General features: G+C 40.3%; 1 protein-coding gene across 1 annotated transcript in view; it reads right to left on the bottom strand.

Moving 5' to 3' along the window:
- Positions 1 to 17,366, bottom strand: part of TTBK1 (tau tubulin kinase 1) — a 557,016-nt gene that overhangs the window by 237,229 nt on the left and 302,421 nt on the right. The window lies entirely within an intron of this gene.

The following is a 17,366-nucleotide window of genomic DNA, read 5'->3' as shown; positions in this document are numbered from 1 at the left end:
GTCTGCAGGTAGGGAGATAAACGCAGAGCTATTACTTACAGTGACACGTAGGATAGCTGCATTTTATTTAATGTTGTAAGCAGCGTTGTGATGGCAGTGGTCCCTATGCTGGAGACTTCTTAAGCATTGCGGGTAGAGGCTGTTATGCACACCGGAGCGGAGCCCCGACCCTCCGGTGTGTGATGTAGAGCTCAGTCAGGTAGTTCGGGTTGTAGCAGCTTATCCACCAGGTGAGAAACTTGTCTGTAGGGGCCGTCCCTTTTAAAGCAAGGAGTCCTTTGCACAGATCAGTGTTGGAGCGGTCTGTTTAATCACTGAGTCATAGCTGCAGGGCCTTGTTTCCTCTTCTTATGTTCCATAGCCGTTCAACTGAACAGTTATCGGCCAGGAAAAGAGTTTTTGTGATCCGCTTACTTTCAGACACAAGCTAGTGCATTCGGAATTTGCAAACAGGCTGAGTAGTGCATAGAAATTGCTCATAACAACCGGCTTGTGTTAAAAGCCTTATTGAGATGCGGCCATCTTTGTCGACCGTTCGCTCCGCCCCCGTAATCTTGATTTTTTTATTTATATATTAAGTAATGTTAGTTTTTTTTATTTTAATTGTAACTTAGTATTTTTTAATTTAGGTAATTGGGGTTAATTTAGGGGGTGTTAGGTTAGGGAGCTAAGGCCTAGATTTGGAGTTTGGCGGTAGCCGTGAAAACCAGCGTTAGAGGCTCCTAACGCTGGTTTTAGGCTACCGCCGGTATTTGGAGTCAGTCAGGAAAGGGTCTAATGCTCACTTTTCAGCCGCGACTTTTCCATACCGCAGATCCCCTTACGTCAATTGCGTATCCTATCTTTTCAATGGGATCTTTCTAACTCCGGTATTTAGAGTCGTGTCTGAAGTGAGCGTTAGAATTCTAACGACAAAACTCCAGCCGCAGAAAAAAGTCAGTAGTTAAGAGCTTTCTGGGCTAACGCCGGTTCATAAAGCTCTTAACTACTGTGCTCTAAAGTACACTAACACCCATAAACTGCCTATGTACCCCTAAACCGAGGTCCCCCCACATCGCCGCCACTCGATTAAATTTTTTTAACCCCTAATCTGCCGACCGCCACCTACGTTATCCTTATGTACCCCTAATCTGCTGCCCCTAACACCGCCGAACCCTATATTATATTTATTAACCCCTAATCTGCCCCCCACAACGTCGCCGCCAGCTACCTACACTTATTAACCCCTAATCTGCCGTCCGCACGCCGCCGCCAGCTACATTATAGCTATGTACCCCTAATCTGCTGGCCCTAACACCGCCGACCACTATATTATATTTATTAACCCCTAACCTGCCACCTCAACGTCGCCTCCACCTGCCTACACTTATTAATCCCTAATCTGCCGAGCGGATCTCACTGCTACTATAATAAAGTTATTAACCCCTAATCCGCCTCACTCCCGCCTCAATAACCCTATAAGAAATAGTATTAACCCCTAATCTGCCCTCCCTAACATCGCCGACACCTAACTTCAAGTATTAACCCCTAATCTGCCGATCGGAGCTCACTGCTACTCTAATACATTTTTTAACCCCTAAAGCTATTTTTAACCCTAATACCCCCCTAAGTTAAATATAATTTTATTCTAACTAAATAAATTAACTCTTATTAAATAAATTATTCCTATTTAAAGCTAAATACTTACCTGTAAAATAAATCCTAATATAGCTACAATATAAATTATAATTATATTATAGCTATTTTAGGATTTATATTTATTTTACAGGTAACTTTGTATTTATTTTAACCAGGTACAATAGCTATTAAATAGTTAAGAACTATTTAATAGCTAAAATAGTTAAAATAATTACAAAATTACCTGTAAAATAAATCCTAACCTAAGTTACAATTAAACCTAACACTACTCTATCAATAAATTTATTAAATAAAATACCTACAATTACCTACAATTAAACCTAACACTACACTATCAATACATTAATTAAATACAATATCTACAAATAAATACAATGAAATAAACTAACTAAAGTACAAAAAATAAAAAAGAACTAAGTTACAAAAAATAAAAAAATATTTACAAACATCAGAAAAATATTACAACAATTTTAAACTAATTACACCTACTCTAAGCCCCCTAATAAAATAACAAAGACCCCCAAAATAAAAAAAATGCCCTACCCTATTCTAAATTACTAAAGTTCAAAGCTCTTTTACCTTACCAGCCCTGAACAGGGCCCTTTGCGGGGCATGCCCCAAAGAATTCAGATCTTTTGCCCTTAAAAAAACACATACAATACCCCCCCCCCCCAACATTACAACCCACCACCCACCTACCCCTAATCTAACCCAAACCCCCCTTAAATAAACCTAACACTAAGCCCCTGAAGATCTTCCTACCTTGTCTTCACCATGCCAGGTATCACCGATCGTTCCAGGCTCCGAAATCTTCATCTAAGCCCAAGCGGGGGCTAGACATCCATCATCCGACGGCTGAAGAAGTCCAGAAGAGGCTCCAAAGTCTTCATCCTATCCGGGAAGAAGAGTAGATCCGGACCGGGAACCATCTTCTTCCAAGCGGCATCTTCTATCTTCATCCGATGAGGACCGGCTCCATCTTGAAGACCTCCACCGCGGACCCATCTTCTTCCGACGACGACTTCCCGATGAATGACGGTTCCTTTAAGTGACGTCATCCAAGATGGCGTCCCTCGAATTCCGATTGGCTGATAGGATTCTATCAGCCAATCGGAATTAAGGTAGGAAAATTCTGATTGGCTGATGGAATCAGCCAATCAGGATCAAGTTCAATCCAATTGGCTGATCCGATCAGCCAATCAGATTGAGCTCGCATTCTATTGGCTGATCGGAACAGCCAATAGAATGCAAGCTCAATCTGATTGGTTGATTGAATCAGCCAATCGGATTGAACTTGATTCTGATTGGCTGATTCCATCAGCCAATCAGAATTTTCCTACCTTAATTCCGATTGGCTGATAGAATCCTATCAGCCAATCGGAATTCGAGGGACGCCATCTTGGATGACGTCACTTAAAGGAACCGTCATTCGTCGGGAAGTTGTCGTCGGAAGAAGATGGGTCCGCGGTGGAGGTCTTCAAGATGGAGCCGGTCCTCATCGGATGAAGATAGAAGATCCCGCTTGGAAGAAGATGGTTGCCGGTCCGGATCTACTCTTCTTTCCGGATAGGATGAAGACTTTGGAGCCTCTTCTGGACTTCTTCAGCCGTCGGATGATGGATGTCTAGCCCCCTCTTGGGTTGGATGAAGATATCGGAGCCAGGACGGATCGGTGTGATACCCGGTGAGGTGAAGACAAGGTAGGAAGATCTTCAGGGGCTTAGTGTTAGGTTTATTTAAGGGGGGTTTGGGTTAGATTAGGGGTATGTGGGTGGTGGGTTGTAATGTTGGGGGGGGGTATTGTATGTGTTTTTTTTACAGGCAAAAGAGCTGAATTCTTTGGGGCATGCCCCGCAAAGGGCCCTGTTCAGGGCTGGTAAGGTAAAAGAGCTTTGAACTTTTGTAATTTAGAATAGGGTAGGGCATTTTTTTTATTTTGGGGGGCTTTGTTATTTTATTAGGGGGCTTAGAGTAGGTGTAATTAGTTTAAAATTGTTGTAATATTTTTCTAATGTTTGTAAATATTTTTTTTTTGTAACTTAGTTCTTTTTTATTTTTTGTACTTTAGTTAGTTTATTTAATTGTATTATTGTAGATATTTAATTCATTTATTGATAGTGTAGTGTTAGGTTTAATTGTAACTTAGGTTAGGATTTATTTTACAGGTAAATTTGTAATTATTTTAACTATTTTAGCTAATAAATAGTTCTTAACTATTTAATAGCTATTGTACCTGGTTAAAATAAATACAAAGTTACCTGTAAAATAAATATAAATCCTAAAATAGCTATAATATAATTATAATTTATATTGTAGCTATATTAGGGTTTATTTTACAGGTAAGTATTTAGCTTTAAATAGGAATAATTTATTTAATAAGAGTTAATTAATTTCGTTAGATTTAAATTATATTTAACTTAGGGGGGAGTTAGTGTTAGATTTAGCTTTAGGGGTTAATACATTTATTAGAATAGCGGTGAGCTCCAGTCGGCAGATTAGGGGTTAATGTTTGAAGTTAGGTGTCGGCGATGTTAGGGAGGGCAGATTAGGGGTTAATACTATTTATTATAGGGTTAGTGAGGCGGATTAGGGGTTAATAACTTTATTATAATAGCGGTGCGGTCCGCTCGGCAGATTAGGGGTTAATAAGTGTAGGCAGGTGGAGGCAACGTTGTGGGGGGCAGATTAGGGGTTAATAAATATAATATAGGGGTCGGCGATGTTAGGGCAGCAGATTAGGGGTACATAGGGATAATGTAAGTAGAGGCGGTTTACGTAGCGGCAGATTAGGGGTTAATAATAATATGCAGGGGTCAGCGATAGCGGGGACGGCAGATTAGGGGTAAATAAGTGTAAGGTTAGGGGTGTTTAGACTCGGGGTACATGTTAGGGTGTTAGGTGCAGACGTAGGAAGTGTTTCCCCATAGCAAACAATGGGGCTGCGTTAGGAGCTGAACGCGGCTTTTTTGCAGGTGTTAGGTTTTTTTTCAGCTCAAACAGCCCCATTGTTTTCTATGGGGGAATCGTGCACGAGCACGTTTTTTAAGCTGGCTGCTTCCGTAAGCAACTCTGGTATCGAGAGTTGCAGTGTCGTTAAATATGCCTGTACGCTCCCTTTTTGGAGCCTAACGCAGCCATTCTGTGGACTCTCAATACCAGAGTTATTTTAAAGGTGCGGCCAGAAAAAAGCCAGCGTTAGCTACGCGGGTCGTTACCGACAAAACTCTAAATCTAGCCGTTAGTAATTTAATTAGTTATGTGCGTTGTGGGGGTTTGGCGGATTAGGGGTTAATAGATTTATAAAGTTTGTTGCAATGTGGGTTAATGGCAGATTAAGGGTTAATAGTTTTAATATGTACTTTTCGTTGTGGGGGTTGGCGGATTAGGGGTTAATACATTTATTAGGTAGATCGCAATGTGGGTGGAATGGCGGATTAGGAGTTAATACATTTATTATTAGTGGTGATATGGGGGTGATGGCGGATATAGGGGTTTTGACGTGTCAAATTTATTTTTGGGAGGCGGGTTAGATTTTTACGGGATAATTAACTTTTTTTTTTCTTTCTTAAGCACCGGCAGTTTCTAATGTGCCGTAAGTCACTGGCGACTCCAGAAATTTGTATTTATGCTCATTTCTGGACATCGCTAGTTTATCTGACTTATGGCACTTTATGAACTGCCTGCGCCGTATATGTGATTCCCCAATGTGCGAGGTACAGTATACAGACATAAATAGGAAAATGTATGCTTACCTGATAGTTTACAATAACCCACAACCTGTCTAAAAACACAGGGCGGGCCAAAAAATAAATAAATTTATCAGGTAAGCATAAATTTTCTTTTCTTTTTTAAGACACGATGAGTCCACGGATCATCTTAATTACTAATGGAATTCAATACCAAAGCTAGAGTACACAGATGATACGGGAGGGACAAGACAGGGAACTTAAACGGAAGGCACCACTGCTTGAAGAACCTTTCTCCCAATAGCTGCCTCAGCCGAGGCAAAAGTGTCAAATTTGTATAACTTTGAAAAAGTGTGGAGAGGACCAAGTTGCAGCCTTGCAAATCTGTTCCACAGAAGCTTCATTTTTGAATGCCCATGAGGAAGCCACAGCCCTCGTGGAATGAGCCGTAACCCTCTCAGGAGGCTGCTGTCCAGCAGTCTCATATGCAAAACGTATGATACTCTTCAGCCAAAAAGAAAGAGAAGTGGCCATAGCTTTTGCCCCTTACGTTTTCCTGAGAAAAGAAGGCTGGCATCTGTTGTCCCAATCACCCAAATTGGTCTGCGAAAACATGTTCCCTGGGAAAGATGATCCGGAGACAACCACCATTGTAGGGAGTCTCTTGTCTCCTTTTCCAGAAGAAGTCGAGGAGACAAGTCCGAATAATCTCCGTTCCATTGCCTCAGCATGTTCAACTGCAGAGCTCTGAGATGGAAGCTAGCAAACGGGATGATGTCCATTGTTGCCACCATCAGCCCGATTAACTCCATACACCGAGCCACTGATGGACGAGGAGTGGACTGAAGAGCTAGACAAGTATTGATAATCTTTCATTTCCTGACTTCTGTCAGAAAAATCTTCATAGACAGAGAATCTATTATGGTCCCTAGGAAAGTTACCCTTGTGTTCGGAACTAAGTAACTTTTTTCTAAATTTACCTTCCATCCGTGGGATCTTAGGAAGGACAACACCAAGTCCATGTGGGACCTTGCTAGCTGAAAGGATGGTGCCTGAACTAGAATGTCATCCAGATAAGGCGCCACTGCAATGCCCCTTGATCAAAGCACCGCCAACAGAGATACCAGAACCTTTGTGAAAACTCTGGGAGCTGTGGCAAGACCGAACGGAAGAGCCACAAACTGGAAATGTTTTTCCAGAAAGGCAAACCTTAGGAACTTGTGATGATCCCTGTGAATGGAAACATGTAGATACTCGTCCTTTAAATCCACTGTTGTCATGAATTGACCCTCCTGGATCAATGGAAGAATGGAACAAATTGTTTCCATCTTGAAGGACGGTACCCTGAGAAACTTGTTTAGACTCTTGATATCTAAAATTGGCCTGAAGGTTTCCTCTTTTTTGGGCACCATGAACAGATTGGAATAAAACCCCAGACCCTGTTCCTGATTTGGATCAATCACTCCCAGAGTGGAGAGGCCTCCTACACAGACAAAGAACGCCTCTCTCTTTGTCTGGTCTGCAGACAATCTTGAAAGAAGAAATCTGCCTCTGGGAGGAAAAACTTTGAACTCCAGTTTGTATCCTTGAGACACTATTTCTATTGCCCAGGGATCCTGGACATCCTGAACCCAGGCTTGAACGAAGAAGGAGAGTCTGCCCCCTATCAGATCTGGTACCGGATCGGGGGCCTGCCCTTCATGCAAACTTGGAATCACTAACCGGTTTCTTGGACTGTTTTCCTTTGTTCCAAGACTGGCTGGGTCTCCATGTACTCAAAAACTGTTGATAACACCTAAGTGTACAACCCTAGGGGGCACTGAATACTAATAGAATATATGCAAATCAAATTCTAATTGCGAACAAAAGAGGAATATATATATAAAAACAGTGCAATACAAAAACTAAAAAATACCAAAAGTGGGATTATTAGTATATCAAATTCCTAAAAAATCAAGTGCCACAAATGTACAGCTAGTGTGTAGACCAATGGGCAGATCACCAATTAACAGCTAAAGTATAAAACAAAAAAATATGTAGAATTATAATATGCAATAACCATTCAGTAGTTGTATATTATACTATATTGATTAACTTAGCTGAATCCAAATGTCGGGGTCTACTATATAAAAGTCCAATATTTAAGGATTTCCAAAATGGAACATCTGTGGAGGTGGTCTGTCCGAATATGTCCTCCTATGTGATGGGCAGCTCCTCTCGTGAAAATGGATGAAGAAACTGGAATCTGTGAAAAAATCACAAAGAGAAAGGGCGCCTCCTAGTGCAACTCTGTTGGAATATTGATGGTAACAGGTCAGGTAGATGGTATAATACTCACAAAATGAGCAGCACCCATGTGCTAATTGGCGCAGGCTGGGGAATTACAGTGACCCAGCTACACTGATCCTGCAACAGGATGGTGGATCCAGGTAATCCAGTGAATAACAAAAACTCAGGCTTCCAAATCGTGGATATAAGAGTAATTTATTTAAAAAAGTAAGGATGTACTCAATACACCCCAATCAAAGTAAAAACAAATGTTTTAAAAAACAGTTGCAACGCGTTTCTCAGCCAGACTGGTGCTTATAGCGGTATTGTATAGCATTTCTTTATAGGACATGTTGAAATTAAGCAAATATTTAACTATGGTCTTTTTTCAATTAATTTTAACAAAACATCACTCTCTTCAACAAAGTAAGCAGAGGTAAAAAACGAATATTAATGGGTTATACCTTCACCTAAATTGTTAGCATAACATTTTTTTATAAAAACAAAAAAAAAAAAAACTATACCACAGATAAGGTATTTTTGCTTATGTCATTACAACACAGGGTCAAGTGGCGTTGACTGTTCTCTAGAGAGAGGTTCTCTAGCAAATCGCAAGGAGATATTATTGCATGTTTATGTGGAAAAGCTCATTCTTGCATAAGATTAGGGCATGCTATATTGTATTCATTTGATATCTGTTTTGTTTACTTGTTGCCAATAGTGAATTGCTAATTAGCACAATTGCATGAACATGGGGAAAAGGGAGGGGTGGGATTACCATGTTTTATGTTGTATAAAAAGCCAGAGCTTCCATTGTTAAGACAGATGCCTGATGAAACAGCCAGTCTGGCTGAGAAACGCATTGCAACTGTTTTTTAAAACATTTGTTTTTACTTTGATTGGGGTGTATTGAGTACATCCTTACTTTTTTAAATAAATTACTCTTATATCCACGATTTGGAAGCCTGAGCTTTTGTTATTCACTGGATTACCTGGATCCACCATCAGGCTGCAGGATCAGTGTAGATGGGTCACTGAAATTCCCCAGCCTGCACCAATTAGCACATGGGTGCTGCTCATTTTGTGAGTATTATACCATCTACCTGACCTGTTACCATCAATATTCCAACAGATGAGATAAAAACAAACACAGAGGCGCCACATGTGTAGGTCAATAAAACCAAAAAGATCCAATTAGCGACAGAATAAGGGTACTCACAAGCAGGGCGGCACTCTCTTGTGCCGGCAGAGGCAGGCTGGTATTTGCAGCAAACCAGCTGGCTGTGTGGCAGGTCTGTACCGAATGTGGTCAGCGCTGAAGTTTGCTGGTTGTGTTGCCTCTATCCGGTGTTCCCAGAGTGTTGTTTCTCCTCAGCTGGAGTTGCAAAACAGTGATACTGTTTCAGATGTGTCTGTAGCTGAAAACTTAGGATCCAGTGACCATCAATCTGTTTGGTTTGGTATTCATGTGCAGAAAATGTCCACTCAGACTGGAAAACACTTTTACAGAAGGAATGTGCCTTTCTTTGCTAAAAGTTAGACAATATTCATCGCCTCCAAAAACAAGCTTTTACTGTGCAGTCATATTGGTGTGGGACAGATCTTTAGTTTGAGAATGCAGGTGAGATGTCTACTCCTTGTACTGAACCACAGGACTGACCAGACAGAACAAATTAGCTTGAACTAACAATCCATGGGAGAGCTGCTGAGATTTAGCAACTTGAAGGGAAGCGTCCAAAATAAAGGCATTAGCTAGCTTAAGAGCCTTTATCCTATCTTGGATCTCCTCCAAAGAAGTTTCAGTCCTCAGCCAGTGCATCAAACCAATATGCCGCCGCACTAGTGACGGTGGCAATGCACACAGCCGGTTGCCACTGCAGACCTTGGTGTACATAAATCTTCTTGAGTAACCCCTCTAACTTTTTATCCATAGGATCTTTGAAAGCTCCTTCTACCCTAGGAACAGTTTGCCAAACCTCTTTAACAGAATCGGCTATTGGAAACATTTTCTTAAAAATAGGAGAAGGAGAACAAGGAAAAACATCTGTGTAAGAAGGAACCTCAAAATATCTGTCCAGCTTACTAGACTTCTGAGGGACAACCACCATAGTGGAGTCACAATCGTCCAAGGTAACTAAAACCTACCTGAGTAACAGACGAAGGTGATCAAGTTAAAATCTGAAAGATACCACCTCTGAGTCTGTCAGAGGTAATAGACTCTCTGAATCTGAAATTTCTCCTTCAGAAACTACTGTGGTACCCTCCTCTTCAGGACGTTGGGAAGAAAACCTCAGAAATTGCAACAATTGCATCCGAAGTCTCCCTTACTGAATGTCTGGCTTTCCACTTACGTTTGCCCTGCAACATTGGAAAGGCAGACAGAGCATCAGAAATAGTAGAAGACATGAGAGAAGCTATGTCTTGTAACGAAATCCCAGAAGGGACTATAGCTGAAGCGCAGGGCACTGCTTGTGAGGGCGGTATAATTTGGGATGCTTGGGGAGAAAGCTGCGGCATATATTGGCCCTCATCATTAGACTCTTGGACAACATCTGCCTTAGAGGAAACTGGCTCCCTATAACTCAAACTCCTTTCAATACATGAAGGATAGAAAGGGATTGGTGGTTCCACACTGGCGTCAAAACATAAGGAGCAGGTGACACTTTGCAAGTCCCCTTGATCCATGCTTGTTCACAATTTGTCAAATGGTAAACAGAAATTATCAAAAACATTTGCAAATAATAGTTATAAAAACCGTTACTGTCTCTTTAAATTTAAAACGGTTGTGTTTCTTTTTCCTGCAGATTGTCAGATTAACAAATGTTTCCCTTTTTTACTGTAAAAAAAACACCTCTGCACCTCAGCCTCTGCTGAAGTGCTCCTACCTGACTGAAGATCGCTAGAGTTCCTCTTCTAACGATCCGTTTTGGTAATGCCTTGCTTTGACAACCACAACAATACTGAAAAAGAAGGGAAACACCGTGTCTGCACTAGTAACGCATGCTTTCACCATGCGACTCCAGACCAGACCGGCTAACTCCTTCCTGATGTCGCACTATTCTAAACTGAAGTGCTACAGTGGCACGCAAAAACCGGAAGGACCCCTCATTGTGGGCGTAAACCTATGCCGCTCTATTCAATGACGGAACCGATACATAAAATAGTAAAACCACCAGAGCCATCTAATTGTACAGCTTAACTCCAGCCCCAGTGCCTTTTACTTCGGATGATACATAACACTGCCCAATTACTTTTCCCACAGAAAAGTCTTTAACGTCCCAACATAAAGGGCTACATTCCTACTGAGCCCCTTATGTTCAGCGTGTGCATATTTTTTTCATTTTACTGAAATTCTGAGTCTCCTTATTCCCCAGAAACTTAAGGCAGCACTTACCTTGACTTCTGCCTGGCAGCAAGGCAGCTCCCAGGCTTGAGAGGTCATCTCCGTCACATCGTCAATGATTACCTCAGACTGAAGGATATAGGGCAGCAAGAAATATGGGAGGCGCAGTGAGAATTATGTCCCACAAGTTCCCATTGCTCTAAAGCCACCAAGGCTCTACTAAAGAGACTGATATGGACTACGGCTACACCATAGAACAAAGCAGCACAATCTTGCACTACTTTAAAAATAATAAACTCTTGATTGAAGAATCTATAGTAACACCTCATTTTACCTCTTCCTATCACTAACGTAGGCAAAGAGAATGACTGGGGTGGGAGGGAAGGGAGAAGCTATATATACAGCTCTGCTGTGGTGCTCTTTGCCTCCTCCTGCTGACCAGGAGGTGAATATCCCATTAGTAATTAAGATGATCCGTGTACTCATTGTATTTTAAAAAAGAAAACATAAGGCTTTGTCTGTGTACAAAAGTGATAATGTAAGGAGAATTGATACATCTGCAAGTGCTTTGGTTCCAAAGAGCAAAACCAGCTAGCTCATAGTCAAAAATAAACTTAAAAGAACAGTTTCACATTGATTTTATATAACAAGTCACCAGAAAACCATTAAGGGGAATCTAGTTTTACAATATACAGTTCCTATAAAGGAACAGTGTACAGTATGTTTTCCTCCTAGACATGTGCCTGGTTACTCCGTATACAGTGTATTAAATGTATGCTGCAGCTTAAGCCCTTTGCTTGCAACAGATAATTAAAAAGCCAGGGATTTGTATTGTGCTTGTGTTTGCAAGTGTGACTGTGTGCGATGTGTGTATTTGTGTTATGTAGGACAGTGTATAGTCTGAAAAATAGTTTTTGCTGCGCTGTATGCGGCACAAGAGAGTTTGGGTTTTGTCCTGAACTAAAGGTGGCAACCCTAGGAGCAGCACATGGGAACTAGGGAATAAGTGGTCCCCAGATCAGCAGCAGCACTTGGGGACTGAATGAGGAATCAGCACACAGAGGAGGCATCCTGAACTGCAGACTGCAGCTGACAACCTCTCTCCTCCACTTGGGAGGTCCTGGTGTCCATGAGGTCTTCAGTGGTTTCTGTGTGATATATGTATTAGAGCTAAGCATTAGGGTTGAGGTCTCAATTGACCAGGATGTCCAGACGGTCTCCAGTGGTGTCTGTATGATATCCATTAGAGTTAAGCATTAGGTTTGAGGTCCCGGTGACTATGGTGTCCATAACGTCTCCAGTGGTGTCTGTATGATATCCATTAGAGTTAAGCATTAGGGTTGAGGTTCAGGTGACTTTAGTGTCCATAACGTCTCCAGTGGTGTATGTATGATATATGCATTAGCGTTAAGCATTAGGCTTGAGGTCCTGGTGTCCATACGATTTTCAGTAGTGTCTTTATGATATACAAAATGTCTTAAAGTTAAGTATTAGGATTGCAGTTCCAGTGACCATGATGTCCATAAGGTCTCCAAAGATGTCTGCATGATATAAGCATTAGAGTTAAGTATTAGCGTTGAGGTTCTGGTAACCACGGTGGACATAAGGTCTCCAGAAGTGCCTGAATAGTATATACATTAGAGTTAAGAATTAAAGTAATGGTAAACTTTAGGTAATCAAATGCCATATGTGTACTTTTTTTTTTTTTTATCTATCATGAAAAGCGTTAAATCTGTGCTTATAGTAATGATTCTATTACAATGTTATGCTGGCCCACTGGGATCAACTCTTTTTTTATGACAATTCCAATGAATATCCAATCAGTGTGTGTGTGTCATGTGACACCCTTGAAGTCCAGCCCTTTGAAAGCACTTAGGAAGCCTATGTAGAGAGTTGGTGGGATTGCTCTCTATGACACAGTCCAGTCAAACGAGGAAATTAAGGGAGTGGAGGAACAGAAGATACCAATTAGGTTTATAAATCTTTTATTATAAAGCATATATACACTTTTTTTTTAAATAATTATGCGGTTTTGCTTGTACACTAATTTATTTTTCATTGCAACATTTTTAAAGTCTTAAATTTACCATCACTTTAAGGCTGAGGTCCCAGTGTCCATAAGGGTTTCAGTGGTATCTCTATGATATATATCTTAAAGTTAAAGGGACATTAAACACTAAATAAATGCTACATGGAATGATGCAGTCAAAGAAAAGATTAGTCTGAGAATAACATCTAGATGTATTTTTAAAATGTCATTAGCTGTTTAAATATTGACAAAATAAGTGTAAAGTTCTAATGTCTATAAAACAATGGGAGCTGCCATGTTGTAACTTAGGTTACCTTCTCTGCTGTGGCCAATTAGGGACAGTTATAAATAGGTCACTAGAGTGTTCAGCCAATGGCTGTGTGGAATATAACTGTGTTCTGCACTTCCATTTCTAACAGGAACTAAAAGCTCACAATTTTAGAATGGAATTACAAGAACATATTGCAGTGTTTTTTCTGTATGTATGATTTATCATTTTATATTACCATATCAAAGTGTTTAATGTCTCTTTAAGTATTTGTGTTGAGGTTCCAGTGACCATTGTGTTCATAAGGTTTCCAGTGGTGTCTTTATGATCTATGCAATAGAGTTAAGTAATAAGGTTGAAGTCCTGGTGACAATGGTGTCCATAAGGCCTTAAGTGGTGTCTGTATGATATATGCATTGGAGTCTAACAATTAAACATAATAGCAAACCATGGCTCAGATTACAAGTTATATTGTTAGATATATCTATATCAAGTGAACATCCAGTGGTGCAACATTTTGTGGAAGCCAGACATGGGGTAGCTGATCTACTGTGTATGCCCATTGACCAAGTGAAAAAATATCCAAGAGGGAGCAATATTAAAAGGAGACAGTTGTGCCTTGAGACTGGGTGGATCTATAGATTCCTTAGCCCCTAGGGGTCTAAACAAAAAAATATCCCTTTCTCGTTTCCTATCTGAGCGATAGGTTATATGCTGAGAGTATCATGAAATATCATATGCTCTTAGTCCCACCAGTAAGGTAGGACATAAAGTTCTGTCCTCTAGTTATAGTTGTCTATCTATCTATCTATCTATCTATCTATCTATCTATATATATATATATATATATGTATAGTTACAGAAATATATCAATCATTTAGTTAAGTGGGGTAAAACCATGAGATTTTTTGTTGGATTAACCCCCTTCTGTGAATTGTTGTTTTTAAGAAGACACAATAAAATGTTTTCGTTTTAAGATTTGGCGTTTGGATATTACACTGCGTAGTTCAGCTGTATTGGCCGGCACCCCCACTATGACGTATGTACACAGGCGCGTTCTCTCCCTATGATCTGAGCAGCAAGTGTAACTGAGACTCTAGAACTATGAGAATGTGCGTCATACCTTAGATAAAATATTGCAGGAAATACCTTAAATAATGTTTTATTTATTATGATTACTATGGTAACCATGCGCTACTAAGCAGTTATAATTTGTTCGTTTGTTACTTTCGCAATATGTATGTTCCGGCTTTAACTAAGCAGTGAGCTGGTTGCCATGAGGACCGATGGGTTCTCTAAAAACTTAAAAGAGCACCATTAGTGTTGGTAGGATGCGTTTACATCCGGACCGGATCAGGTATGACATCACTTCCAGTTTTGCATGTACAATGTTTGGTGAGTTTGCCGTGACTGTAAATACGTAAGTTACTGTGTTAATTTTGTTACTTTAGATTTATCCTAGATAAAGGTCTGATACCCAGATCAAAACATTGGGAATTAAATATAAATGTTAGATGTTAAAGGACGCAAATAAATTAATATAAATACTACTGAGTGCTGGTATTGAATTGGATGCATACTACTTGTGGACCAGGCACTGGCTAATAAATCAAGTTAAGGGAGTCCATTGGTTAGACTATTATATGTAGATAGATAAATATATATATTTACACGCACAAATATATATATATATATACACATACACACACTGTGCTGACACTTTATTAGGTATAGACCTGCTGGGCACACAAATGATTAGTTCCACTACGTTGCATGTCACATGGCCACTGTAGAACAACCTTCCTACTATCAGTTAAGCATACAAACCGCAGAGAGAATGGGGAAGAGCAGTGATCTAATGGACTTTGAACATGGCATGATTGTAGGTGCAAGATATGCTGGACAAATCGTATCTGAAACCGCAGTTTCAAGGGTGTATCAAGAACTTGTGCAAGCAAACAGAAAGGCCACCAGTTTGCGAATCACATCAGAATTCAACCTTAGTGTGGATAAAAACATATTGCAACTAATCACTAGACGCACCTTGTCCCGGTTGGTCTAAAACAGCTGGCAGCAACGTCAGGTGCCATTGTTATCAAAGAAGAACAAAAGAGCATGCCTTCTGTGGGCACAGAAACACCAGCACTGGACTATCGAAGACTGGTCTGAGTCAAAGTTCCTAGTGAGTGATGTTGATGGCAGGCTCTGAATTTGGAGAAAACAGCATGAATTCATGGATCCGTCATGTCTGATGAAAACTGTGCAAGGTGATGGGGGGAGCGGTGTTATGGTGTGGGTGATGTTTTCCTGGCAAACATTGGGTCCATCGATAACCCTAGATTCACGTCTGAATGCCATAGGGTACATAAACATTGTTGCTGACCAAGTGCATCCATTCATGTTGACATTTTTTCCTCAGGCAGTTACTTCCAGCAGGATTATCGGCTGTGCACAAAGCCCGCATCACTATCGGATGGTTCCTGGAACATGAAAATGACTTTTCTTTGCTGCAGTGGCCTGCTCAGTACCCAGATCTCAATCCTACTGAACATCTTTGAAATAAGCTGGAAAGGGCTATTTGCTGCAGGCCTACACCTCCGTCAAATCTCCAGGAGCTGTGTGACACACTCATGTCTGCATGGTACACAATACCTCCAAAACATTGTCAGCATCTTGATGAATCCATGCCTAGACAAATTCAGGCTGTTTTTAACTCAACACGCTACTAGGTAGCTGTACCTAATAAAGTGGCCGCACAGTATATATATATATATATTTTATTTTTTTTAAACACACACACACACACAAATATATATGTACATAAGTACATATATATATATTTAAAATGAAAAAGAACATTTTCTGCTAAGTGAATTAAAGTGTTGAAAACTCTTAACACACCTTCGGCTTTAACGCAGTTGTCCTACTGCACCTTCGGGCTAGCATATGAGCGAAAGCCAGAAGAGGCTTTTTGTAGCAAGCCCCATAGAAGCGCCCCATATTTTTGCACTCCACTTCAAGCAATTCAACCTTGACACCACCTGAATGCCACATGAACAACACAATGACTTGTGCTCTAACTATTTTAAAAAATTCCCTCTGCAAGAAAAATTAAGAAAATCTTAGATATAATGTATCAGCTATGTCAGGAATATATTGCAGAGCTGAGGGATGATGAGCAGGAACAGACCATGAGAGCATCTCTGTCCGGCATGTCTATAGCTTTATTATTTTAGAACCTACACTTACAATGCCTATAACCAAATATCTCTGCAATGTAATATTATCTGCTGGCCCATTTTATACCGAGAATCGATACAAATACAATACATTTTTATACAAAATTGATGTTTACCTGATAAAGTCAACTTCAGAATGGTAAGAGTCCACAAGCTATCATATGTGGTAGTAAACTCCAGTCCACTAGGACAAGGCAAAAACACTCACAATACCAGAGCTTTTAATCCCTCCTTCTCCCCTGTAGAACTCATACACATATGGCCAAGATAAAGGAGTAAAACAAGAAAAGCATGACAGATAAAGCAGGAAAAGTGAAGGGCAAACTGGTACTGCTGCCAACTGTCCAAAAAATGTCTCATGAACTCTCAACATCATGAAAGAAATGAATTTATCAGGTAAGCTTAAAATTAGTTTTCTTTCATAGTGGGATCTTATACCCAAGCAGTGAAGTTCACAAATCCATCATGACACATGGCGGGACACATCAGCCCACTGAACATTCCTGCCAAAAGCAGACCCTGAAGAGGCAAACACATAACAGTGATAAAATTTAGTAAAAGTATGTAAAGAAGACCTAGTAGTTGCTTTACAAATTTGCACAATGAAGGCTTCATTCCAAGATGTGGCAACTGCCCTAGTGGAGTGAGCAGTAATATCACCAAGTGCACTTTGCAAATTAAGGCATTAAGCCAAGCAGCAAAAGTAACTGTCAGATTTCTGACACTTGCGGGGTCAAGAAAAATAAAAAAATAAAGAAGAGGAATTTCTAAAATCCTTCAAAACCTCAACTTAAAGTTTTAAGGCTATTAAAACATATAGGTTATGAAGAAATTGTTCCTTAGAATCCTTGGGAGCAAAAGGAAGAGCCTGGAGGACCCTAAACACTAAGTTGAG

This window comes from Bombina bombina, chromosome 4 (genome assembly GCF_027579735.1).
Source record: "Bombina bombina isolate aBomBom1 chromosome 4, aBomBom1.pri, whole genome shotgun sequence".
Lineage (NCBI taxonomy): Eukaryota > Metazoa > Chordata > Amphibia > Anura > Bombinatoridae > Bombina > Bombina bombina.
This window is presented reverse-complemented; position numbering and strand designations above follow the sequence as displayed.